The following is a 26,924-nucleotide window of genomic DNA, read 5'->3' as shown; positions in this document are numbered from 1 at the left end:
AATGATAGGGCCACCGCTGGCCCTATTTTTTTTTTTTTTTTTTAATTTTTTTTTTCTTAATGATTAAGTAATTTTTTTATATTTTTTTAAAATATTTAAAAGTATTAAAAAATAATTTTAAAAAAAAAATCAAAAAGGCAAAAAATTGTTTTTGCCTAACGGTGACTCCAGCGGGAGCCACCAGCGGTGCCTGTAGCACCGTCCTTAAACATAATTTCACATTCGTACTAATTTTACAAAGATTTATAAAAAATAAAGAAAAAAAAGAAAAAAAAAAACACTCACCATCAAATCTGTTCCGTAGATTTCAAAACTTCTTCCGAAAAGGATTGACGTAAGAAATTTATTCAGATGTAGACAGGTATGATCAGTACTTCACCTGCTTGACTTCGCGATGTTTACTCCACTGCTCTAAAAATAAAAATAATGATAGTCTTATTATTATTATTTTATTAATTTTTTTAATTTATTTTATTTAATCATTAAATAAATAATTATCATTAAAATTATATATTTTTAAAAATTTTTAAATAATTAAGAATATTAAAAAAAATTTAAAAATAATAATAATAAAAAAATAAATACATTATAAATTATAAAATAATAATAAAAAAGTGGTAAGCGTATTAATATTATTTTCAAACCTGCCCTAAAGCAGTGATCCACAGTCAAATAAGACGAGCTTGAGCCACTCGCATGCTGCCCGCCATTTCGTCTTCTTTAGAAATCAGATACGTACGTTTCTCATCTGATCCTTTGCATATACAAACTGGAGGATGAGGAAAATGAAGCTCAGAATATATTATATTTCCTAATTTGTTAAGATAAATATTGTCTAGAGCATTGAGAGAAAAATAGCTACTTAGAAGAAATGCATGCCCGCCGTCGTCCACTACTTTCTCTCCTCTACTCACCGTTAATCCTTCTGTTCGTTTTCTCTGGCCTCTTCAATGCAATCCACTGCTCGCAATTTACCATCATCGAAGCCACCATCGACGACATCCATCGCGCCTTCTCCCGGAAAGAACTCACGTCCAGACGACTGACCTTTACCTCGACCAGATCGCGAGGCTGAATCCCTTGCTTCGCAGCGTGCTCGAAGTTAATCCAGACGTGCGGGATCTAGCTGACGAGGCCGATCGCCAGAGGGAGGAGGCAGTCGCCGGATCCTTGGGAGAGCTGCACGGCATTCCCGTGCTGCTCAAGGACAGCATAGCCACCAAGGACAAGCTCAACAACACGGCTGGCTCGTACGCTCTGCTGGGATCCAAGGTACCTGGGGACGCCGGCGTGGTCGACCGCCTGAGAAGGGCCGGGGCCTTGATTTTAGGGAAAGCTAGTCTTGCGGAGTGGTATGGTGTTCGGTCTTCGAAGATCCCCAGTGGCTGGTGTGCTAGAGGGGGACGAGGCGTGGTCAGTATATTACGTTTTTTCTTTCTCGTTCATTTTTCTTTTTGTAATAGACTAATAGTAGTAGTGAATATAATGGAATGTATAAGGGACTGTAATATTGATAAAAAGCCTCACGGCAGTAGCAACACTTTCTTCGAGGGAAAGGACCTCCACAGTAGCGATGAACAGTAGAATATTCCAGATGATAGGTTAAATCTCCTACAGAGACCTTATGTACTATAATATGCATTTTATTAAAAAGTCCTTAATCTAACTGGGCTAAAGGCCCTTACAGTTTACTTAAAGGATCAACTCTTCTGCAGCTCATGGCCCATACGGCCCAGCTTCTTTATTATTTGGTTCGGCCCACCAGCAGGCCTCTCCACCAGCAGCCCACGACATCAAGTGAACTCAAGTCTTCAGTTCTTCGTGTGCCCTAAGTTCTGTCTGTTTCGTGTGCCATGTCTCAAGCCGCCGACCTCCCTTCTGCTCTTAACTTGCCCAGCCGTGTGACAACTCCCCTTCCCTTCAGAAAACCTTGCCCACAAGGTAGGGAAAATCTTCACAAAGCTGATGGTACATCTCCCAGGAAGCTTCCTCTGCAGATTGCCCATGCCAACGGACCAAAACCTCCACTACCGGTTTGTTTTTCACCTTCTTCAACCTCCGGTTTAATGCTTCAGCCGGTTCCACTTTAATGGCTCCTTGTTTGTCTACAGGAGGAAGCGTTGCTATGGGTAAAGCCCCTTGATTGAGTCTCGGTTTCAGCTGGGAAACGTGAAACACGTTATGGATCTGTGCAGTGTCCGGAAGCTTCAAACGGTATGCCACCTCTCCGATTGGCTGCTCTACCTCGAACGGTCCATAAAACCTTGGACTGAGTTTGAGGTTCTGCCGAGTAGTGAGGGACGATTGCCGATACGGTTGGAGCTTCAAAAATACCCAATCTCCCACTTGGTACGTTTGTTCCTTCCTTTTCAGATTAGCATATTTACTCATTCTATCTTGTGCCTTAATGAGATTTTGCTTTAACAGGACCCACAGCTGCTCACGGTCACGCAAGGTAACCTCTACTTCTTCTAACCTTGAGGTTCCTGGTACATAGCATGTTAGTTTTGGAGGTTTGTAGCCATACAATGCTTCAAATGGCGTAAGTTTGATAGATGCATGCATGCTTGAGTTGTAACACCACTCGGCTAATTCAATCCAATGAGACCAATTCTTAGGTTTGTCCCCGACATAAGACCTTAGGTAGTTCTCAACCCACTTGTTAACAGCCTCTGTTTGCCCGTCTGTTTGAGGGTGGTAAGCTGTGCTAAAAGCCAGCTGCACTCCCTGCAAAGAAAATAATTCCTTCCAAAATCTACTTGTGAAAGTGGAGTCTCGGTCGGAAACAATTGAGCTTGGCATACCATGTAGCTTGAATACATGTTTCATAAACAGCTTCGCTACATCCTTAGCTGTGTAGGGGTGACAGAGTGGTACAAAATGAGCATATTTTGTAAATCTATCCACAATGACCCATAAGGAGTTGAACCTCTCAGACCTAGGCAACCCATCGACAAAATCCATTGTGATATCCGTCCATGGTTTTGAGGGAATGGGTAGGGGCTGTAAAAGTCCACTAGGTAGAGTATTATCTACCTTCACCACTTGACATGTGTCGCAATTCTTTAAGAAAGCCTTCACATCCGCCTTCTGTCCAGGCCAATAAAAATCTCTTTCTAGCCTGTGTAAGGTTTTATCAAATCCCATGTGACCACCCATAGGGCTGCTATGAATTAACTCCAGTAGTTTCTGCATTAACCCCTGATTAGCTGGAATGTACAACATGTTTTTGTATAGCATCATACCATTCTTGACAGTATAGGGACTAGTGAGTTCCCCTTTTTGGTGCCTTTGCCATAATTCTTGCACTTTTGAGTCTTCTCCATAATGCCCCTTGATATCCTCTATCCAGTCCCAAGTTGGTAATGAAATGAGTGACAAGGTGATCTCAGCTTCCTCTCCTTGCCTAGACAAGGCATCGGCTACTACATTCTCCTTTCCTTTTTTGAACTCCACGACAAAGTCATAGCCCAATAGCTTAGATATCCATTTTTGCTGCATGGGGGTTCCTATTCGTTGATCGAGTAGGAATTTAAGACTTTGATGGTCAGTCTTAATCACAAAAGCCTGTCCCAATAAGTAGGGCCTCCATCTCTGCACTGCTGAAACTAGTGCTAAAAATTCCTTCTCATACGTAGACATTCCCATAGCTCTTCCCTTTAAGGCTTTGCTGAAATAAGCCAAGGGTCTACCCTTCTGCATTAACACAGCCCCAATCGCCTCACCCGAGGCATCACACTCGATCACAAAGGGAAACTGAAAATCTGGTAGGGCCAATACAGGGGGTTGGGTTACTGCTGTTTTGAGCCTTTCAAAGGCCTCTTGGGCTCCTTCATTCCAATGGAATTTCTCTTTTTTTAAAAGGTCAGTCAACGTAGCCGCTATAGCTCCATAGCCTTTGATGAATCTTCGGTAATATCCCGTGAGGCCTAAAAAACCTCTTAGCTGTTTAACAGATCGTGGACTAGGCCATTCTAGCATAGCCTTGATTTTTTCCGGATCAGCTCTTACACCATAACCAGAAATTAAATGGCCCAAGTAAGAAACTTCTTCGCACCCAAAACTGCACTTGCTGAGTTTAGCAAACAACTGGTGCTGTCGTAACATGTCAAAAGTGACCCTTAAATGGCCCAGGTGGGTTGCTGCATCTGGACTGTAAACCAATATATCATCATAAAAAACTAAAATGAATTTTCTGAGGAAAGGTTTAAAAACCTGGTTCATTAAACTCTGAAACGTTGAGGGGGCATTAGTTAACCCGAAGGGCATAACCAAGAACTCGTAGTGACCCTCATGAGTGCGGAAGGCAGTCTTCGGAACATCTTCTGGTTTAACTCTGATTTGATGATAACCTGACCTTAAGTCAAGTTTAGAAAAAATTCTGGCTCCATGTAACTCATCCAACAGTTCCTCCACCACTGGAATCGGATATCTATCCTTAACCGTAGCACTGTTTAACGCCCTGTAATCCACACACAGCCGCCACGTACCATCAGCCTTCCTTACCAACAAAACAGGAGATGAATAAGGACTTTGGCTAGGACGAATCACCCCCGAGCTCAACAACTCCTTAACAATCTTCTCAATCTCATCTTTCTGAAAATATGGGTAGCGATATGGGCGGACAGAAATGGGTGTTGTACCTGGTTGTAAAGTTATGGAGTGGTCATGAGAACGGTTGGGGGGTAGGCCTTTTGGTGTAGCAAAAATGTCAGTGTATAGGTTGAGTAGGTTCTGTATATTCCATGGGATTTGAGTTGGTGTGACTTGGTTGGAGTTGTCGATGAGCTGTAACATGACCCCTTTTTTCTCCATGCTGTTACAGTCTTGAATGGAGCCTTCTTCAATCCATTTGTGCCCCGTGAGCCCCTTAAGAATCACAATAGCCTGTTGGTAAGTAAACTGCATAGTTAACTCCTTGAAATTCCAAAGAATTGGCCCCAATCCTTGTAACCATTGGACACCTAAAACCATGTCACAAGCTGCCAACACTAAAACATACATATCAAGTAAAAACTCAACTCCTTGAATCCCAACTTGTACTCCCTTCACCTTACCTTCACTGTCTACTAACTCCCCATTAGCCACCTTAACCCTGACCTTATCCTCTGCTACTATGGGTATGGAAACCCTTGAAAGCACTGCTGGATCCAGGAAATTATGGGTACTTCCCGAATCAATGAGAATAACGACCCACTTAGGGCCAATCTTCCCCTTCACCCGCATAGTCTTTGGGCCCAATGAGCCAATAATAGCCTGTAAGGAAATCTCTGGAGTCTTTTGCATGTCCTGTCTGACCTCACACACACCTTCTTTGTCAATCTGGACAGAACACTGACCCGTGTCTTCCACTGTCTCCTCCTCCTCCTCTACAACTTCTTCAATTAAATAAAGTTTTGGGCTATTGCATCGGTGTCCTGGGTGCCATTTCGAATCGCAATGGTAACACAAGCCTTTTTCTCTTCTTATTTTCATTTGATTTGGGCTGATTTTCTGCACTGGTACTATTGCCTTGTTATATGGTTGGTGATTTTCTGAAGGGTTGGGGTTCTGTGGTGGTTGGTATTTGAATGAGGCTGGTTCAATATTTTGGGACAGGTTTGGTCGCGGGTTTGGCTTTTTATGGAGGGATAGTTTTTCTTCTTGAATTCTAGCCAGCCTATAAGCTGTGAGTAGGGTGTGAGGGTTAAACATTTTAACCGTCAAACGGATATCGTCTTTTAATCCACTGATAAAGCAACTTAGTTTGTCACTTTCATCCAAACGCCTTAGCCTATTGGCAATCAGCTCAAAGGCAGTCTTATACTCCTCAACCGAACCCATCTGCCTTAGTCTAGTAATTTGTTCCACCGGATCATCATAGCTACTAGGGCCAAAACGGATCAGTAAAGCATTCACAAAATCATCCCATTCAGTTAACAACCCAGACTCATCAAGGCCTTGAAACCAAACCAAAGCCTTTCCCACCATGTGAAATGATACCAAACGTAAACGGTGGTGAGGTAAAGTATTGTGAAATGCAAAGAACTGTTTTACCTTGTACAGCCAGCCTTGTGGATCATCCCCATCAAAGTTTGGAAAGTCAATCCGTACGGATCGAAGCTGTATGTCACCCGCTTGAGGCAGCATGTGTTGTCCACTGTTTTCTCCATGGTTGCTGCTTTTTGCATGTGATTTTTGCATCTCAGAAGCGAACGCTTGAAACTGGTGCATCATGGTTTCCATTTGCATTCGGACTGCTTGCAGCTCAATACTAATGTTGGTAAATTGTGATTCAGAATTTTTTATGTATGCTTCAGTTGATTTCTTTAATGATGAAAACCCTTCATGCAGGTCCTTCAATCTAGTGCCTTCGGCCATTGGAGTTTCAGGATAGCAGGATCTGGGCTCTTGGATACCACTTGTAATAGACTAATAGTAGTAGTGAATATAATGGAATGTATAAGGGACTGTAATATTGATAAAAAGCCTCACGGCAGTAGCAACACTTTCTTCGAGGGAAAGGACCTCCACAGTAGCGATGAACAGTAGAATATTCCAGATGATAGGTTAAATCTCCTACAGAGACCTTATGTACTATAATATGCATTTTACTAAAAAGTCCTTAATCTAACTGGGCTAAAGGCCCTTACAGTTTACTTAAAGGATCAACTCTTCTGCAGCTCATGGCCCATACGGCCCAGCTTCTTTATTATTTGGTTCGGCCCACCAGCAGGCCTCTCCACCAGCAGCCCACGACATCAAGTGAACTCAAGTCTTCAGTTCTTCGTGTGCCCTAAGTTCTGTCTGTTTCGTGTGCCATGTCTCAAGCCGCCGACCTCCCTTCTGCTCTTAACTTGCCCAGCCGTGTGACACTTTTCTTTTTCCGTCAAAACTAACAGTGCTTAATAATAGTTATGGAAAAATAAATGCAGAATCCATATGTGGAATGGGGAGACCCATGCGGGTCAAGCACTGGATCCGCAATTTCGGTGGCAGCGAACATGGTATCAATATCAGTGGGGACTGAAACAGACGGCTCCATCATCTGCCCGGCGGATCACAATTCGGCTGTAGGGATCAAACCCACCGTTGGTCTTACAAGCCGGGCCGGCGTCATCCCAATCTCGCCTCGTCAGGACTCAATCGGGTAACTGTTGCTTTCCGACGACCGGCAGATATTGGCTAAAATTTGATTAATAAATTCATTTTTACAAATTTAATTTGTTACTTTTCAACAAAGAAATTCAACAAATCTATCCTTATCCTATTATAATATTAATTTTAATATTTTCATTTATTTTAAATTTAATTGTAATATAAATATTTATTTGTTATTAAAAAATTTTAAATCTAATTTTAAAGGTTTTTTCTTTTTTTTTTTTAACAGTGGTTATATTTTTTTAACTTATATATTTTTTTAATGGTTATTTTTTTCAAAATATAAATATAAATTAAAGTGAAAAACTACGCAATGAATTAAATATATTTAAGAAACAGAAATTAAGAAATGAATTATTTAATGTAATATTACCAAATAATAAATGATAAATAGCATTGTTCAAGTTTATATGTTCAATTAAAAGTAGAAGTAGCTAGCATTATTTATGATAGATAATTGAACTTAACGTTATTCACAAAAATAAAGTTAATTAATTATCACATTAGGATTAAAATTTTAGTAATTTCTTGCTCAATTGCGAGATAATTTAGAAGAAATTTATTATTTAAATCTTATGTTAATACATAAGTAAATATTAAATTTGAATTTGCAATTCTCGTGAATACTTAACATAAGTTCGTAATTATGTATAAATTATAAAGATCTGGATGATAACTTACCAATAAAATAAGTTTGAATACTTGGTATAAAATAAAACTTTCAAAAAAAAAAAGAAGATTGAAACAATTTTTTGAAAGGACGTGATGTCCTGCATAAAGATATTTGGTTTGGATAATGTGAGTTGGATATTACTACGTATACCAGGATATATATATATATATATATATATATAGTATATATATAATAGCTAATATAATAGATATATTAATAGATTATAGAATATATAATAATAAACAAATAAATGAAGTGCAGGAAGTAAAGGCATGAATAAAAGTAAAGATCAAAATAAGATAAACTCAATTTTATTGAAAACATAATACTTACAAGGAGATTAATTCTCAGAAGTTTGAAAGGCAGGAGACATGGAAAGGAGTTTACAAGAGAGAAGTTTTGAGAGTGACGAGGGACTAGGATTGGCTTCAGATGAGAATTTCTGAATGCCTTTCCTCACTTACAAACTGCCTATTTATAGACTCCAAAACAGTACCTTACAATAATATTACTGACATGTACAGTGACTCATACACAGTAAATAGGCGGCTACATTTATTAAACATGGGCGGCTAAACAGTAACTAGACAGCTGGATGATTCTTGACTGACGGGCATCTTGAACAGTGACGAGCATCTTAAACAGTGTTCTGATAATGGAAGAAAATGACGATAATCTTTTGGAATTACATAATCTGAGGGTCATAATTTGCCAGTTCCAATTCATACGGATCTTGAGAATCCATCATCTGTGAGGGATAATATGGTGAGTTGTCATGAGAATGAGAGGCCTGTTGGGATGAAGAGGCCTGCTGTAGTGGCGATGATGTTGTCTGCTGTGCTGGAGATAATCTGACTTGATGGTCTTCTTCTTCATCACTGTCTGATACTTGTGACATTGCTTCTGCTAATTTTTTCAAGTCTTTTTTATTGGTGATTGTTGCTAATTGAGCTTGGAATCTGCTTCTCTGAACAAGAACCTCAGGAGCCTTGGTAATTTTTGAGAACATTTTTACAACATGATCATAATTATACTTTTCCCACCATTTTACAGAGACTTGGCGGGCCAAGAACATAATATTTTTGAGAGAAGGATGAGGTTTGATGACATATTCCCACTTCATGATCCAATTTAATTTTGTTTTAAGAAAGAAAAGGAGAAGTGGTGAACAGTGTGATAATGAAGGTGGACAATCATTCTGTAATGTGAAAGCCTGAAGACTCTCCTGGAGAGGTGGAGGAAGAATGAGAGATTCTGGTCCAAATTGATCCCACCATAATAGGAACCATCGCGGTAGAGTCTTAATTTCCTGTAATTTATCAAAATGGAGAAACCAGGAATGGCGCAAATTCTTATTCTGTCGTAAGAATGTTTTGTTCCATGCTTGTTGATAATCGTAGTAATCGAAATAAGGAGGATCATATGGCTGAGAAAATCTTCTCGTCAAGTACGGGCTTTTTCCCCACTGTTCTAAGGTAAGAACTTGTTTAATAGTAACTTTGTGGAATGCAATGACCGGAGTTGCAGGTGGAGAAGGTTGAGATTGTAAAGAGCAGGGGATTTCAGAGATAATAATAGAATCAGTGTCTACTAAAATAAATTCATAAAAGTTCTGAGTCTTGGTAATGTTCTGGGGAACATAATGCCAATCTGGTAATAGAAAAGCGTCAAGTAATTTTTGAGGTTCAGATAGATGCTGTAATTCTGATTCAATAGGAAAGACTGGATGCCAATGGGATTTAAAGATAATAGGAGTTACAGAGGGCTGAGATAAAGGTGGAGGATTAATAATTTGAGAAGGAGAAGAACTAGTAGAAGAAACAGCTTTTGAGTATGTGGGTAATTTTGAAGAGGATAATGGTGAAAATGGATTATAGGATGGCCTAATGTTTTGTGGTAATGTCCCTAGTACTGTATAGGGTTTTGGTGTGACGGAAGGACAGGGTGAAGGATAAGGAGGAGAAGGTGATTTGGCATAGGAGGATTTGGTTTTCACTCTGGACTTTGAGGAAGACATGATTTTCCCTGTAAGAATTCTCGGGATAGAAAATCAGGAAGAGAATTAGAATCTCCTTTAATATGCTCAATATCAAAATCAAAAATACTTAAAATAGCTTGCCATCTTGCAAAAATTTGTTTAGCAGCCAAGTTTTTAACATCTTTTACTAAAACTTCCTTGGCTGATTTGCAATCAATTCTAAGTAAAAACTTTTGATTCAAAAGATCATCTTGAAATTTAGAAATGCATAATACAATAGCTAAAATTTCTTTTTTAATAGTACTGTAATTCTTTTGAGCAGGATTCCAGCATCCTGAATGAAATCGAGTAATCTGTTCTTTTCCATCTGATAATTTTTGTTTCAAAATTCCTCCATAACCAAGATCAGAGGCATCTGTTTCAACAATTTTAAAGGCATCAGGTGATGGGAGTCCTAAGCATGGTAATTTCTTAACATGGGCCTTTATTTGTTTTATAATATTTGTATGTTCCTCTGTCCATGGAGGTGGATTCTTTTTTAATCTCTTGAATAATGGTTCACATAAAGGTCTAAGTGCTTGATAAAAATCAGCAACATAATTTAAACTTCCTAGAAATCTTTGTAGTTGTTGCTTATCTTTTATTTCATCAGGGAATTTATTAGCAAATTCTATGGCCCTACTTATTGGGGTAATAGTTCCTTGATAAATATCATGTCCAAGAAATCTAATCTTGTTTTGGAATAATTTGACTTTAGATGATGAAACTACTAATCCATTTTGTTTAATGATTTGAACAAAGGTATTTAAATGTTTCCAATGTTGTTCAATTGATGAAGAGAATATTAATACATCATCTATATAAACTATAGAAAAATGGGTAAAAGGTGTAAATATTTCGTTCATAATATTTTGAAATTCACTAGGAGCATTTTTTAATCCGAAAGGCATAACATTCCATTCATAATGTCCAAAAGGGACTGTAAATGCAGTTTTGTATCTATCTTTTTCAGCAATCTGGATTTGCCAAAATCCGCTTTTCATGTCAAATTTTGAAAATATAGTAGCAGCATAAAGTCGGGATAATAAATCTTTTTTATTAGGAATAGGGTATCTAATCCATTGTAAAACTTTATTTAAAGGCTTATAATTTATAACTAATCTAGGAACACCTCTTTCTAATTCTGCTTGTTTTTGTACATAAAAAGCAGCACAGCTCCATGGTGATTTGCTCTTTCTAATAAGTCCTTTAGTTAATAGATCATTAATTTCTTGTTTACAGAATTCTAATAATTCTTTATTCATTTGAATGGGTCTGGCCTTAGTAGGAATATTCTTTTCAGAAAATTCTTTTTCATAAGGTAATTCGACTATATGTTGTTTTCTACTCCAAAAAGCATTAGGTAAATTAGAGCATACTTCGTTTTCAATTATATTTTTGAAATTATTAATTTTTTGGATTAATAAAGGATCTTTTAATTGTTCTTCAATTCTTTTGTATTTTAATTCTTGTTTTAAGAAATTTATTTGTTTTTCTTTTCTTTTGATTTTGACTTTTGTTAAAAAATTAATTTCTTTAGTCAATGATGCTTCTTTTAAGGAATTAATCTCTCTTGAGACTGGAGGGAATAAAAATTTAAATTGAATTTCTTTTCCTAATATTTTAGTAGAAATTCCTTCTTCTGTTACAGAGAAAGGGTAAAGTAAAGCAAGAAATGGGTTTCCTAATATTACTTTGGTGTTGATATTTTTTACTAGAATGAATGTTGTTTTAAAGCAAATTCCATTATTACATATATGCGCATTTGATAATTTATAATTTATATTTAATTTTGCTCCATTAGCTTGAGATAATGTCTCTTTTGTTTTTTCAAAATATTTAGAGGGTATTATTCCTTCTTGTATGCAGTTTAAATCTGCACCTGTATCTAATAAGGCTATTGCAGAAAAAGAGAATTCTTCATTAATGGAAATAGTTACTTCAGTATACCATTTTTGAAAATTCATTTTATTAAGTATGTTTATAAAATTATCTGATTCTTCTTTTGTAATTTTTACTGAGCTTTCTCCTTGTTCTTTTTTATGAGTGTCATTATTTTTATCTATTTTTAATAGTATAATTTCTTGTAATAATTGTTCATTAGAAACTTCAAGTTTGGTATTAGAAGCTTTCAAATTTCTAATTTCTTTCTTTATTTCATTAATTTCTTGATGTAAATCTTTTAAAGTAATATTTTGTTTTTCTGATTGAAATCTATTTACTATTTCCATAAAATCATATGATGAGGGGGTTGAATTGAGTTCAAAAGTCTTGGGATTACTAAAAGTATCTTTTAATTTTTCTAAATATTCTTTTCTTTCTTGTGGATTATTAATTTTATCTATTAATTCTAATATAATATTTTCATGTGAAGATAATACGTTAATAGTTTTATTACAGATACAATTATTTCTATCTAAACAATTACAAACATGAATTTCATCTTCTTCTGACTTGTTATCAGAAGATTGTTCTGAAAAACTTGATTCTTTTAATTGGTAAATTTCATCTTCTTCTGAAGAAATTTCATCTTCTTCACTTGATTGTATAAAGATATTTAATAATTTTTCTTTTACTTCTTCAGGTATATCTAATTCATTAATTTCTTTTTTAACCTTACAATTTGATGCATAATGTCCAACCTTTCCACATTTATAACATACAATTTGTTTTTTCTTTTTATTAAACTTTTTTGTATTCTTTACTGGTTTCTTATATACGGATTTTTCATTGGGTTTTTTATAAGGTTTCTTATAATTTCTTTTCTTAGTTGGATAAGTTTTATAAATTCTTTTTCCTTTTTTGTGTCTTGTAGAAGGAGCTAATAATGGAGAATAACCAAACTGTTCACAAAAGGTACCTAATTCTTTTGTAGCAAATTTCTTTTCTTTTTCCATTTGCTTTTTTAATCTTATATCATTACACATAGTCAGACCAGTTCTATTAATAGAAGATATTATATCTCCATACGTAAGATTAATAAAATCAATAGTACCATCTGATTTTACTAAAGATTCTCGTACCTTTTGGGCGAAGTAATATGGAAGTCCGGCTATGAACTTTTCCTTCCAGTATGGTTGTTGGCAATCATCTCTGATCATAACTTTAGTTAGAAAGACATCTTTATACCATCTAAAATCAGATAATCTAGGACATCTTAAATTGATTAATAAATCACTAGTTCTTTCTTTAAATTGGGAAGGATCACCTACAAAATGTTTTGTTAATATAAATATTAGAGTATTAACAGCATCTTCTATAGGTTGACCATCTTCTGTCTTAATCTCCTGCAGATTTTCATCATGCTTATAGGCACTTAATATTCTTATTCTTTGTTCTTGTGTAAGATAATGATCCCACCAGCCTTTTAATTGGCCAGTGAATCCTGTAACTAGAACATGTGCTACTTGATGATCTGATCTTCTACTGGCTTTATAAACATTAGCTACCATAATCATTTCTTGAAAATGATTTAATATTTCATATTCAGATAATCCATCTATATTCCATTCATATAATGCATCTGATGCAAAAGCAGATCTCACTATATGTTCTCTTTCCTCGAATTGTATATCCGGAGGGGTAGGCCTTGGATACCAATTTCGAGTAGTAAAAGTATGCGTTGCTGATTCCCTAGGATAAAATTGCCCACTATGATTTCCTTTAATTTTGTTTATCTGTAATTCTTTAAATTGGTTTTCAAGATTATTAATTTCAGAATCAGATAGATCAGGTGAATCTGTCTTACTTAATACATTAATATGAGATTGTCTTGAAGTGGATGCATTATTATCAATATTTAATTTTTCTAATTTGCTAGAGATCTGTTCTAGTAAATCTTCTTTAGTCTTGGAAAAACTAGATTTTAAGTGAGCAGGTATTTCATGGGGAATAAACAAAGGAATTTCTTTAGCTTCTTTAACAGGAGTTTTAATAGGAGATATTAAGTTTTCAATTCTTTCTAATTGTTTACTCATGGTTTTTAAATATAAATTAGTATAATTATTTTGTTGGATTATATTATCAGTATTTTTAGTTTCTGGAGAAGTTAATCTCTTTATTGGTGATGCTAATATTTGTGTATTTCTTTGATTATATTTAATAGCCTCAAAAGGAGGGTATTCTTCATAAATAATTTGATTATTTTCTACTTTAACCCATTGATTAGTGGTCCTATTTATAGTCGACAACTGATTTGATTTATATATTTCAAACCATATGAAGAAAGGTATATTAATTTTTATGCTTTCTAAATATTCATAGTATTTTACTTGGATATAATCTCTTTCTAGTTGTGAGAAAGTAGAGAAAAACAAAAGTCTTTTCTGCTTATTTTCTTCTTTCATATAATCTTGTTTAAGATATTCTTTATTGATTTTGAATTCTTCTTTACTCAGGGTAAATATTTGGGAATCATCTCCAACTACCTGTGAATAGGTTGGAGAAGAAGGTTCAGGTTCTTTATTCTGATGAGGATTAGAAGAGGATGCTGAATCAGGGTGATTGACTGAATATACAGGTGTATCAATAATATTTCCAGGAATAATTCCCCGGACTTGTGTATCTAGATTTTGTATTTTATTTCTAGAGACTGAAGTCATTGTAGATCTATTGTCAAAATTTTGAGATCTATTCCTACTAATTGTAGATCGTGGTGTATGGTAACTGGAGGATGCTGGAGAAGAATAATGAGAAAATGATCTCCTAAAAGGTTGGAAGGCAATTTGGACTGTTCCGTCCTGGTTTTGATCTATATAATCTAAATCATCTTTAGAATTATTTTCTACATTCGGTAATGGAATAATATTTTCTAATTGCCATTCATTAGGAAGAGTAACCTGATTCCAATGAATTTGTTTAGGAATTTGTATACTAGAATTTGGTGTACTAGATTGTAATAATAATGTATAGCCCTTTGGACTAGTAATGAGAGCTTGTGGCTCTAATGTTGTTTTCATTAATTTATAATGGATTCTATATACTACAGTTAAAGGATGTGATCCTTTCATCATATGATAGCCATTTGTTTTAATATTTAATGTTAAGGCATGTAGAATATTAGAGTCAAATAATGAGAGTGAATAATTAGGATAACAGTTAAAATATACTGGGCCTTGGAATAAACTAGATTCAACCATGCCAAGTAATGAATCATGGAAATTATAATGTCTTCCATCTCTTAAACAGAGTAATACTGAAGCATTTAGTCCATTTCTGGTAAGTGGTTTTACAGCCACTTGTACTAATCCAATATGTATAAATGAATATTTCTGTTCCTTATGGTGTTTAATGGCTTCTTTTGTTAATAGTTGTAATGATTCATAATCATTATTTAGGCTAATAGTCTTTTCTACTGTTTTAATTGTATAATTTGTGAGGAATGATAATTTTGAAGAAAAAGTTGAATATTTATATATTTGGTTTTTAGGTACATTAGGAATTGTCCAATCTTGTAAATTTCTTTCTATGTCTATAATGCTATAATCTTCTTGATTTACATTTTCAGTTTCTAAAGGTGTGTTAACCGTAGATGTTTCAGGTTTGAATAAAGAATTCATTGAAATAGAATTTTTATGCAAAGATTTCCTATATAAAAGAGAAATAAGTAGATTAAGATCTTGAGGGAACACCACCGGGACCACCCTTAAAGCCTCCTTGGCAAGATTGGGCTGACCAACGGATTTTCACGGCTTACCATCACAAGATTCTCAATATACTCTATTTTCTTTTATGTAGGTTACCGTTGATAAAATTCTATACCAACGAATTTTTACTCCCTTTTTTTTTTTTTTTTTTTTTTTTTTATTTTTATAAAGCAAGAATACTTAGGTGATTTTTTAAACTTTTAATTTCAGATCTTAAGAAGTTACAGTGATCTTCTAATTCTTCTATTGCAGCTTGCCTACTTCTATATACGTGATATCTTTCCATCATTGAGCAATAATCTAGTTTCATTAATAATTGTTTTTCTTTAAGATGTTTTATCCTTTCTTGTAAATTATTTAATTCAAGTCTCAAATTATATTCTAAACAATTTAATTCATAGCGATCACGGAAACCAACATTATGTGCGTAATAATTCATCATGAAATTAAACATAAACAGAATGAAACAACAATAAAAACAAATAAAATAAATATAACTATATATATATAATAACCGTTGGCTCTGATACCAACTACGTATACCAGGATATATATATATATATATATAGTATATATATAATAGCTAATATAATAGATATATTAATAGATTATAGAATATATAATAATAAACAAATAAATGAAGTGCAGGAAGTAAAGGCATGAATAAAAGTAAAGATCAAAATAAGATAAACTCAATTTTATTGAAAACATAATACTTACAAGGAGATTAATTCTCAGAAGTTTGAAAGGCAGGAGACATGGAAAGGAGTTTACAAGAGAGAAGTTTTGAGAGTGACGAGGGACTAGGATTGGCTTCAGATGAGAATTTCTGAATGCCTTTCCTCACTTACAAACTGCCTATTTATAGACTCCAAAACAGTACCTTACAATAATATTACTGACATGTACAGTGACTCATACACAGTAAATAGGCGGCTACATTTATTAAACATGGGCGGCTAAACAGTAACTAGACAGCTGGATGATTCTTGACTGACGGGCATCTTGAACAGTGACGAGCATCTTAAACAGTGTTCTGATAATGGAAGAAAAGGACGATAATCTTTTGGAATTACATAATCTGAGGGTCATAATTTGCCAGTTCCAATTCATACGGATCTTGAGAATCCATCATCTGTGAGGGATAATATGGTGAGTTGTCATGAGAATGAGAGGCCTGTTGGGATGAAGAGGCCTGCTGTAGTGGCGATGATGTTGTCTGCTGTGCTGGAGATAATCTGACTTGATGGTCTTCTTCTTCATCACTGTCTGATACTTGTGACATTGCTTCTGCTAATTTTTTCAAGTCTTTTTTATTGGTGATTGTTGCTAATTGAGCTTGGAATCTGCTTCTCTGAACAAGAACCTCAGGAGCCTTGGTAATTTTTGAGAACATTTTTACAACATGATCATAATTATACTTTTCCCACCATTTTACAGAGACTTGGCGGGCCAAGAACATAATATTTTTGAGAGAAGGATGAGGTTTGATGACATATTCCCACTTCATGATCCAATTTAATTTTGTTTTAAGAAAGAAAAGGAGAAGTGGTGAACAGTGTGATAATGAAGGTGGACAATCATTCTGTAATGTGAAAGCCTGAAGACTCTCCTGGAGAGGTGGAGGAAGAATGAGAGATTCTGGTCCAAATTGATCCCACCATAATAGGAACCATCGCGGTAGAGTCTTAATTTCCTGTAATTTATCAAAATGGAGAAACCAGGAATGGCGCAAATTCTTATTCTGTCGTAAGAATGTTTTGTTCCATACTTGTTGATAATCGTAGTAATCGAAATAAGGAGGATCATATGGCTGAGAAAATCTTCTCGTCAAGTACGGGCTTTTTCCCCACTGTTCTAAGGTAAGAACTTGTTTAATAGTAACTTTGTGGAATGCAATGACCGGAGTTGCAGGTGGAGAAGGTTGAGATTGTAAAGAGCAGGGGATTTCAGAGATAATAATAGAATCAGTGTCTACTAAAATAAATTCATAAAAGTTCTGAGTCTTGGTAATGTTCTGGGGAACATAATGCCAATCTGGTAATAGAAAAGCGTCAAGTAATTTTTGAGGTTCAGATAGATGCTGTAATTCTGATTCAATAGGAAAGACTGGATGCCAATGGGATTTAAAGATAATAGGAGTTACAGAGGGCTGAGATAAAGGTGGAGGATTAATAATTTGAGAAGGAGAAGAACTAGTAGAAGAAACAGCTTTTGAGTATGTGGGTAATTTTGAAGAGGATAATGGTGAAAATGGATTATAGGATGGCCTAATGTTTTGTGGTAATGTCCCTAGTACTGTATAGGGTTTTGGTGTGACGGAAGGACAGGGTGAAGGATAAGGAGGAGAAGGTGATTTGGCATAGGAGGATTTGGTTTTCACTCTGGACTTTGAGGAAGACATGATTTTCCCTGTAAGAATTCTCGGGATAGAAAATCAGGAAGAGAATTAGAATCTCCTTTAATATGCTCAATATCAAAATCAAAAATACTTAAAATAGCTTGCCATCTTGCAAAAATTTGTTTAGCAGCCAAGTTTTTAACATCTTTTACTAAAACTTCCTTGGCTGATTTGCAATCAATTCTAAGTAAAAACTTTTGATTCAAAAGATCATCTTGAAATTTAGAAATGCATAATACAATAGCTAAAATTTCTTTTTTAATAGTACTGTAATTCTTTTGAGCAGGATTCCAGCATCCTGAATGAAATCGAGTAATCTGTTCTTTTCCATCTGATAATTTTTGTTTCAAAATTCCTCCATAACCAAGATCAGAGGCATCTGTTTCAACAATTTTAAAGGCATCAGGTGATGGGAGTCCTAAGCATGGTAATTTCTTAACATGGGCCTTTATTTGTTTTATAATATTTGTATGTTCCTCTGTCCATGGAGGTGGATTCTTTTTTAATCTCTTGAATAATGGTTCACATAAAGGTCTAAGTGCTTGATAAAAATCAGCAACATAATTTAAACTTCCTAGAAATCTTTGTAGTTGTTGCTTATCTTTTATTTCATCAGGGAATTTATTAGCAAATTCTATGGCCCTACTTATTGGGGTAATAGTTCCTTGATAAATATCATGTCCAAGAAATCTAATCTTGTCTTGGAATAATTTGACTTTAGATGATGAAACTACTAATCCATTTTGTTTAATGATTTGAACAAAGGTATTTAAATGTTTCCAATGTTGTTCAATTGATGAAGAGAATATTAATACATCATCTATATAAACTATAGAAAAATGGGTAAAAGGTGTAAATATTTCGTTCATAATATTTTGAAATTCACTAGGAGCATTTTTTAATCCGAAAGGCATAACATTCCATTCATAATGTCCAAAAGGGACTGTAAATGCAGTTTTGTATCTATCTTTTTCAGCAATCTGGATTTGCCAAAATCCGCTTTTCATGTCAAATTTTGAAAATATAGTAGCAGCATAAAGTCGGGATAATAAATCTTTTTTATTAGGAATAGGGTATCTAATCCATTGTAAAACTTTATTTAAAGGCTTATAATTTATAACTAATCTAGGAACACCTCTTTCTAATTCTGCTTGTTTTTGTACATAAAAAGCAGCACAGCTCCATGGTGATTTGCTCTTTCTAATAAGTCATTTAGTTAATAGATCATTAATTTCTTGTTTACAGAATTCTAATAATTCTTTATTCATTTGAATGGGTCTGGCCTTAGTAGGAATATTCTTTTCAGAAAATTCTTTTTCATAAGGTAATTCGACTATATGTTGTTTTCTACTCCAAAAAGCATTAGGTAAATTAGAGCATACTTCGTTTTCAATTATATTTTTGAAATTATTAATTTTTTGGATTAATAAAGGATCTTTTAATTGTTCTTCAATTCTTTTGTATTTTAATTCTTGTTTTAAGAAATTTATTTGTTTTTCTTTTCTTTTGATTTTGACTTTTGTTAAAAAATTAATTTCTTTAGTCAATGATGCTTCTTTTAAGGAATTAATCTCTCTTGAGACTGGAGGGAATAAAAATTTAAATTGAATTTCTTTTCCTAATATTTTAGTAGAAATTCCTTCTTCTGTTACAGAGAAAGGGTAAAGTAAAGCAAGAAATGGGTTTCCTAATATTACTTTGGTGTTGATATTTTTTACTAGAATGAATGTTGTTTTAAAGCAAATTCCATTATTACATATATGCGCATTTGATAATTTATAATTTATATTTAATTTTGCTCCATTAGCTTGAGATAATGTCTCTTTTGTTTTTTCAAAATATTTAGAGGGTATTATTCCTTCTTGTATGCAGTTTAAATCTGCACCTGTATCTAATAAGGCTATTGCAGAAAAAGAGAATTCTTCATTAATGGAAATAGTTACTTCAGTATACCATTTTTGAAAATTCATTTTATTAAGTATGTTTATAAAATTATCTGATTCTTCTTTTGTAATTTTTACTGAGCTTTCTCCTTGTTCTTTTTTATGAGTGTCATTATTTTTATCTATTTTTAATAGTATAATTTCTTGTAATAATTGTTCATTAGAAACTTCAAGTTTGGTATTAGAAGCTTTCAAATTTCTAATTTCTTTCTTTATTTCATTAATTTCTTGATGTAAATCTTTTAAAGTAATATTTTGTTTTTCTGATTGAAATCTATTTACTATTTCCATAAAATCATATGATGAGGGGGTTGAATTGAGTTCAAAAGTCTTGGGATTACTAAAAGTATCTTTTAATTTTTCTAAATATTCTTTTCTTTCTTGTGGATTATTAATTTTATCTATTAATTCTAATATAATATTTTCATGTGAAGATAATACGTTAATAGTTTTATTACAGATACAATTATTTCTATCTAAACAATTACAAACATGAATTTCATCTTCTTCTGACTTGTTATCAGAAGATTGTTCTGAAAAACTTGATTCTTTTAATTGGTAAATTTCATCTTCTTCTGAAGAAATTTCATCTTCTTCACTTGATTGTATAAAGATATTTAATAATTTTTCTTTTACTTCTTCAGGTATATCTAATTCATTAATTTCTTTTTTAACCTTACAATTTGATGCATAATGTCCAACCTTTCCACATTTATAACATACAATTTGTTTTTTCTTTTTATTAAACTTTTTTGTATTCTTTACTGGTTTCTTATATACGGATTTTTCATTGGGTTTTTTATAAGGTTTCTTTTAATTTCTTTTCTTAGTTGGATAAGTTTTATAAATTCTTTTTCCTTTTTTGTGTCTTGTAGAAGGAGCTAATAATGGAGAATAACCAAACTGTTCACAAAAGGTACCTAATTCTTTTGTAGCAAATTTCTTTTCTTTTTCCATTTGCTTTTTTAATCTTATATCATTACACATAGTCAGACCAGTTCTATTAATAGAAGATATTATATCTCCATACGTAAGATTAATAAAATCAATAGTACCATCTGATTTTACTAAAGATTCTCGTACCTTTTGGGCGAAGTAATATGGAAGTCCGGCTATGAGCTTTTCCTTCCAGTATGGTTGTTGGCAATCATCTCTGATCATAACTTTAGTTAGAAAGACATCTTTATACCATCTAAAATCAGATAATCTAGGACATCTTAAATTGATTAATAAATCACTAGTTCTTTCTTTAAATTGGGAAGGATCACCTACAAAATGTTTTGTTAATATAAATATTAGAGTATTAACAGCATCTTCTATAGGTTGACCATCTTCTGTCTTAATCTCCTGCAGATTTTCATCATGCTTATAGGCACTTAATATTCTTATTCTTTGTTCTTGTGTAAGATAATGATCCCACCAGCCTTTTAATTGGCCAGTGAATCCTGTAACTAGAACATGTGCTACTTGATGATCTGATCTTCTACTGGCTTTATAAACATTAGCTACCATAATCATTTCTTGAAAATGATTTAATATTTCATATTCAGATAATCCATCTATATTCCATTCATATAATGCATCTGATGCAAAAGCAGATCTCACTATATGTTCTCTTTCCTCGAATTGTATATCCGGAGGGGTAGGCCTTGGATACCAATTTCGAGTAGTAAAAGTATGCGTTGCTGATTCCCTAGGATAAAATTGCCCACTATGATTTCCTTTAATTTTGTTTATCTGTAATTCTTTAAATTGGTTTTCAAGATTATTAATTTCAGAATCAGATAGATCAGGTGAATCTGTCTTACTTAATACATTAATATGAGATTGTCTTGAAGTGGATGCATTATTATCAATATTTAATTTTTCTAATTTGCTAGAGATCTGTTCTAGTAAATCTTCTTTAGTCTTGGAAAAACTAGATTTTAAGTGAGCAGGTATTTCATGGGGAATAAACAAAGGAATTTCTTTAGCTTCTTTAACAGGAGTTTTAATAGGAGATATTAAGTTTTCAATTCTTTCTAATTGTTTACTCATGGTTTTTAAATATAAATTAGTATAATTATTTTGTTGGATTATATTATCAGTATTTTTAGTTTCTGGAGAAGTTAATCTCTTTATTGGTGATGCTAATATTTGTGTATTTCTTTGATTATATTTAATAGCCTCAAAAGGAGGGTATTCTTCATAAATAATTTGATTATTTTCTACTTTAACCCATTGATTAGTGGTCCTATTTATAGTCGACAACTGATTTGATTTATATATTTCAAACCATATGAAGAAAGGTATATTAATTTTTATGCTTTCTAAATATTAATTTGATTTTTATGCTTTCTAAAGGTATATTAATCTCTTTCTAGTTGTGAGAAAGTAGAGAAAAACAAAAGTCTTTTCTGCTTATTTTCTTCTTTCATATAATCTTGTTTAAGATATTCTTTATTGATTTTGAATTCTTCTTTACTCGGGGTAAATATTTGGGAATCATCTCCAACTACCTGTGAATAGGTTGGAGAAGAAGGTTCAGGTTCTTTATTCTGATGAGGATTAGAAGAGGATGCTGAATCAGGGTGATTGACTGAATATACAGGTGTATCAATAATATTTCCAGGAATAATTCCCCGGACTTGTGTATCTAGATTTTGTATTTTATTTCTAGAGACTGAAGTCATTGTAGATCTATTGTCAAAATTTTGAGATCTATTCCTACTAATTGTAGATCGTGGTGTATGGTAACTGGAGGATGCTGGAGAAGAATAATGAGAAAATGATCTCCTAAAAGGTTGGAAGGCAATTTGGACTGTTCCGTCCTGGTTTTGATCTATATAATCTAAATCATCTTTAGAATTATTTTCTACATTCGGTAATGGAATAATATTTTCTAATTGCCATTCATTAGGAAGAGTAACCTGATTCCAATGAATTTGTTTAGGAATTTGTATACTAGAATTTGGTGTACTAGATTGTAATAATAATGTATAGCCCTTTGGACTAGTAATGAGAGCTTGTGGCTCTAATGTTGTTTTCATTAATTTATAATGGATTCTATATACTACAGTTAAAGGATGTGATCCTTTCATCATATGATAGCCATTTGTTTTAATATTTAATGTTAAGGCATGTAGAATATTAGAGTCAAATAATGAGAGTGAATAATTAGGATAACAGTTAAAATATACTGGGCCTTGGAATAAACTAGATTCAACCATGCCAAGTAATGAATCATGGAAATTATAATGTCTTCCATCTCTTAAACAGAGTAATACTGAAGCATTTAGTCCATTTCTGGTAAGTGGTTTTACAGCCACTTGTACTAATCCAATATGTATAAATGAATATTTCTGTTCCTTATGGTGTTTAATGGCTTCTTTTGTTAATAGTTGTAATGATTCATAATCATTATTTAGGCTAATAGTCTTTTCTACTGTTTTAATTGTATAATTTGTGAGGAATGATAATTTTGAAGAAAAAGTTGAATATTTATATATTTGGTTTTTAGGTACATTAGGAATTGTCCAATCTTGTAAATTTCTTTCTATGTCTATAATGCTATAATCTTCTTGATTTACATTTTCAGTTTCTAAAGGTGTGTTAACCGTAGATGTTTCAGGTTTGAATAAAGAATTCATTGAAATAGAATTTTTATGCAAAGATTTCCTATATAAAAGAGAAATAAGTAGATTAAGATCTTGAGGGAACACCACCGGGACCACCCTTAAAGCCTCCTTGGCAAGATTGGGCTGACCAACGGATTTTCACGGCTTACCATCACAAGATTCTCAATATACTCTATTTTCTTTTATGTAGGTTACCGTTGATAAAATTCTATACCAACGAATTTTTACTCCTTTTTTTTTTTTTTTTTTTTAAAGCAAGAATACTTAGGTGATTTTTTAAACTTTTAATTTCAGATCTTAAGAAGTTACAGTGATCTTCTAATTCTTCTATTGCAGCTTGCCTACTTCTATATACGTGATATCTTTCCATCATTGAGCAATAATCTAGTTTCATTAATAATTGTTTTTCTTTAAGATGTTTTATCCTTTCTTGTAAATTATTTAATTCAAGTCTCAAATTATATTCTAAACAATTTAATTCATAGCGATCACGGAAACCAACATTATGTGCGTAATAATTCATCATGAAATTAAACATAAACAGAATGAAACAACAATAAAAACAAATAAAATAAATATAACTATATATATATAATAACCGTTGGCTCTGATACCAACTACGTATACCAGGATATATATATATATATATATAGTATATATATAATAGCTAATATAAAAATTAAAAGTTAAATAAAATATTATTTTTAAATATTATTATTATTTTAAAATTTTAAATAATTAAATTATGAATTATATTTTATATAAAATTTTAAATAATTATAATAATAAAATAAAATATTTTTTATATCCAAATCGCCCTAAATCAATAGCCTCCTCTACTTTGTCAAATTTGCCTTTCGTCTCTTTGTCTTTTTAGGAAAACACGTGGATGGCTTGTGCTCAGTCAGCCCTTTTTTCATTTTTAGAAAACAGGGGGCGGAGAAGGGAGGTCTCCCTCTTCGCCAGCCTTTTTATTTTTATTTTTTTATTTTTGTCTCTTTTTCTAAAGTCTTTTAGAGCATCTCAACGGTCTATGCATATGTAAAAATAAGAAAAATGTTGCTGTGACGCTCAAGTTTATCGTTCGAGAAAAATTATAATTATTATTATTATTTTTATTTAGTGATGAAGAAATTAGTTTTAATAATATTAGTTTAATTTTTTTACTTAGTGATTAAAAAAATATAAAAAGAGAGAGAAAAAAAAAATTACACTGGGCGGCATACCTGGTAAAAATAAAGCCATTTTTCAACCAATAGAGATAAAAGCCTCCGTAATGGATTAGGCAATTGCAAAAAATCTAGTTTTCACCTACAGTATTTATAAAGAAAAAGTCAAATTTGATCTTTCCTATTTATGGAGAAAATCTTTATTTTATTATTTGTAAGTTTGTAACTCTCTCTCTCTCTCTCCCTCCACTTGATTTCGGTTGGCGTTTGATTTTCGATAGAATAAAATCTGAAAAAAAAAACCCTGATTGGACGGGAAATATAAAAATTTAATTTGTAATTAAGACATTTAAATATAATTTTAGATGGATTTAATTAGACATTTGTGATTATTAGCATTAAATGACAATTGAAAAAATATAATTTTTGAATCAAGAATTTAATTAGAATATGATTACTAGTTAACATATAATAGGTAGAATAGTAAAATATGATAAAATAAAATAAATTAATAATTAAAAAATTAAATATTTTTAAATTATTAATTAGTCACTCCTATATAATAAATAAATTAATAATCCAATGTGGAGATTTGATGTAAATAGTTAAAATCAAATTAATCATATATTATTTTATTATTATATAATGAAAAATAGCTGTTTCAATATGAAGACTTCTACAAATAAAATAATTAAAATCTAAATTCATTTTATATCCATCAAAAGTGTTATGGAAATATAGGCATAATCGGTTAACAATGTTCTTAATAGTGAATTATCTGGGCCGATGTTTAACTCATGAATTTTTATTGTGACGAAACGACAGGCCCATCTGCAGGACGGTAACGGATGCAGTTTATTTGCTGGAGGCAATTGTGGGATTCGATCCAAAAGACTATGAAGCAACAAAGGCAGCTGCTAAGTTCATACCTGCAGGTGGCTACAGTCAATTTCTTAAGAAAGATGGACTCCAAGGAAAGAGATTGGGCGTTGTCAGGTATCCATTTTTGGACTCTTACAATGGATCCACTGCCATTACCGCATTTGAGCATCATCTCAACGTGCTAAGGTGAGTAACCCACCCTCACAATTTCACTCATTTGGCATGTTGGTATTCAGTTTTAAAGAGAGAGAGATACATCATGTGTGTCATACAATGCTTATTATTATCCGTATAGGAGTTTCAACAATGTTGACGCCACATGAACATTTAATGGTGTCCATCTCCTTTTACATTGAATCACCCAATTCTGTGAAACAATTTCTGTGAAACAATTGAGAGAGACTGGTGAAAATAGAATAAATGGATTTAGAATTAATGAAGTTAACCTTTTATCTTATACTTGTTCTGACTCTTTTTCTTTTCGTGTGCTATGAAATTAAGGCAAGGAGGTGCAACTATTGTGAACAATCTAGAAATTGCAAATATTGATATCATTCTGAATTCCTCTATAAGTGGGGAATTAGCTCTCCTTCTTGCCGAGTTCAAGGTCTCCATAAACAGCTACCTGGAAGAACTCCTCAACTCCACCGTGAGGTCATTGTCAGATATCATTGCCTTCAACTCGAATCACCCTATCCTGGTAAGTGTATATAGTTTTTAGACGACGTGAATCTATCAAACTTGCAAACAAAAATTTAGATCAAAGTAAGGAAATTAGTGCCCATCTTTTCTAGATTGTATTAATAATTATAACGTTGACCCAAAAACCAGTGCATTTTATTATACTGAACTAACTTTGGCTGATGCATGAAAGGATGAAAGAATATGGACAGGACCGGTTCATTATATCAGAGATGACTAATGGGATTGGAGAGGAAGAGATAAAGGCATCTGAGACATTGGAAAAACTGTCGAAATATGGGTTTGAGAAAATGATGAAGAAAAATGACTTGGATGCAATGGTGACGCTTGGCTCAGATGCTGCCACTGTGCTAGCAATTGGAGGATACCCAGGAATTACTGTTCCTGGAGGGTATGAGAGCGATGGAATGCCATTTGGGATCTGTTTCGGCGGGCTAAAGGGGACAGAACCGAAGCTAATTGAGATTGCTTATGGATTTGAACAAGCCACCAGGGTACGGAGGCCACCCGATCTGTCCTGGTAAATGGAGTTCAGTGCTGATCATGATGATCAAGAACGTCTAAGTACGCTTCATCAGCAGTACGAGAAAGATACGGTTATTAACATTCATCCATCGTGTTGAATAAAATTAGATGATATGAGTTTCGTATCTATGAAACATGATCGTTATTTAAGGTTGTAATCCTTTAAAATGTTAACATATGAATTAATAAAACTTATTTTAACTGGATTAA

The 26,924-nt window shown here is 33.2% G+C and overlaps 1 long non-coding RNA gene and 1 pseudogene across 1 annotated transcript; both read left to right on the top strand.

Moving 5' to 3' along the window:
• The first annotated feature begins 856 nt into the window (after positions 1–856).
• LOC122312373 lies at positions 857–26,924 on the top strand (annotated as a pseudogene).
• Positions 4,943–6,644, top strand: LOC122312375. The gene is made up of 2 exons (XR_006243174.1): positions 4,943–6,258; positions 6,334–6,644. It is a non-coding gene; the product is annotated as an uncharacterized LOC122312375 (long non-coding RNA).

The sequence above is a fragment of the Carya illinoinensis genome, chromosome 6 (assembly GCF_018687715.1).
Source record: "Carya illinoinensis cultivar Pawnee chromosome 6, C.illinoinensisPawnee_v1, whole genome shotgun sequence".
Classification (NCBI taxonomy): domain Eukaryota; kingdom Viridiplantae; phylum Streptophyta; class Magnoliopsida; order Fagales; family Juglandaceae; genus Carya; species Carya illinoinensis.
Note: the sequence above shows the minus strand (reverse complement) of the source record. Positions and strands in the feature narration are given on the sequence as shown.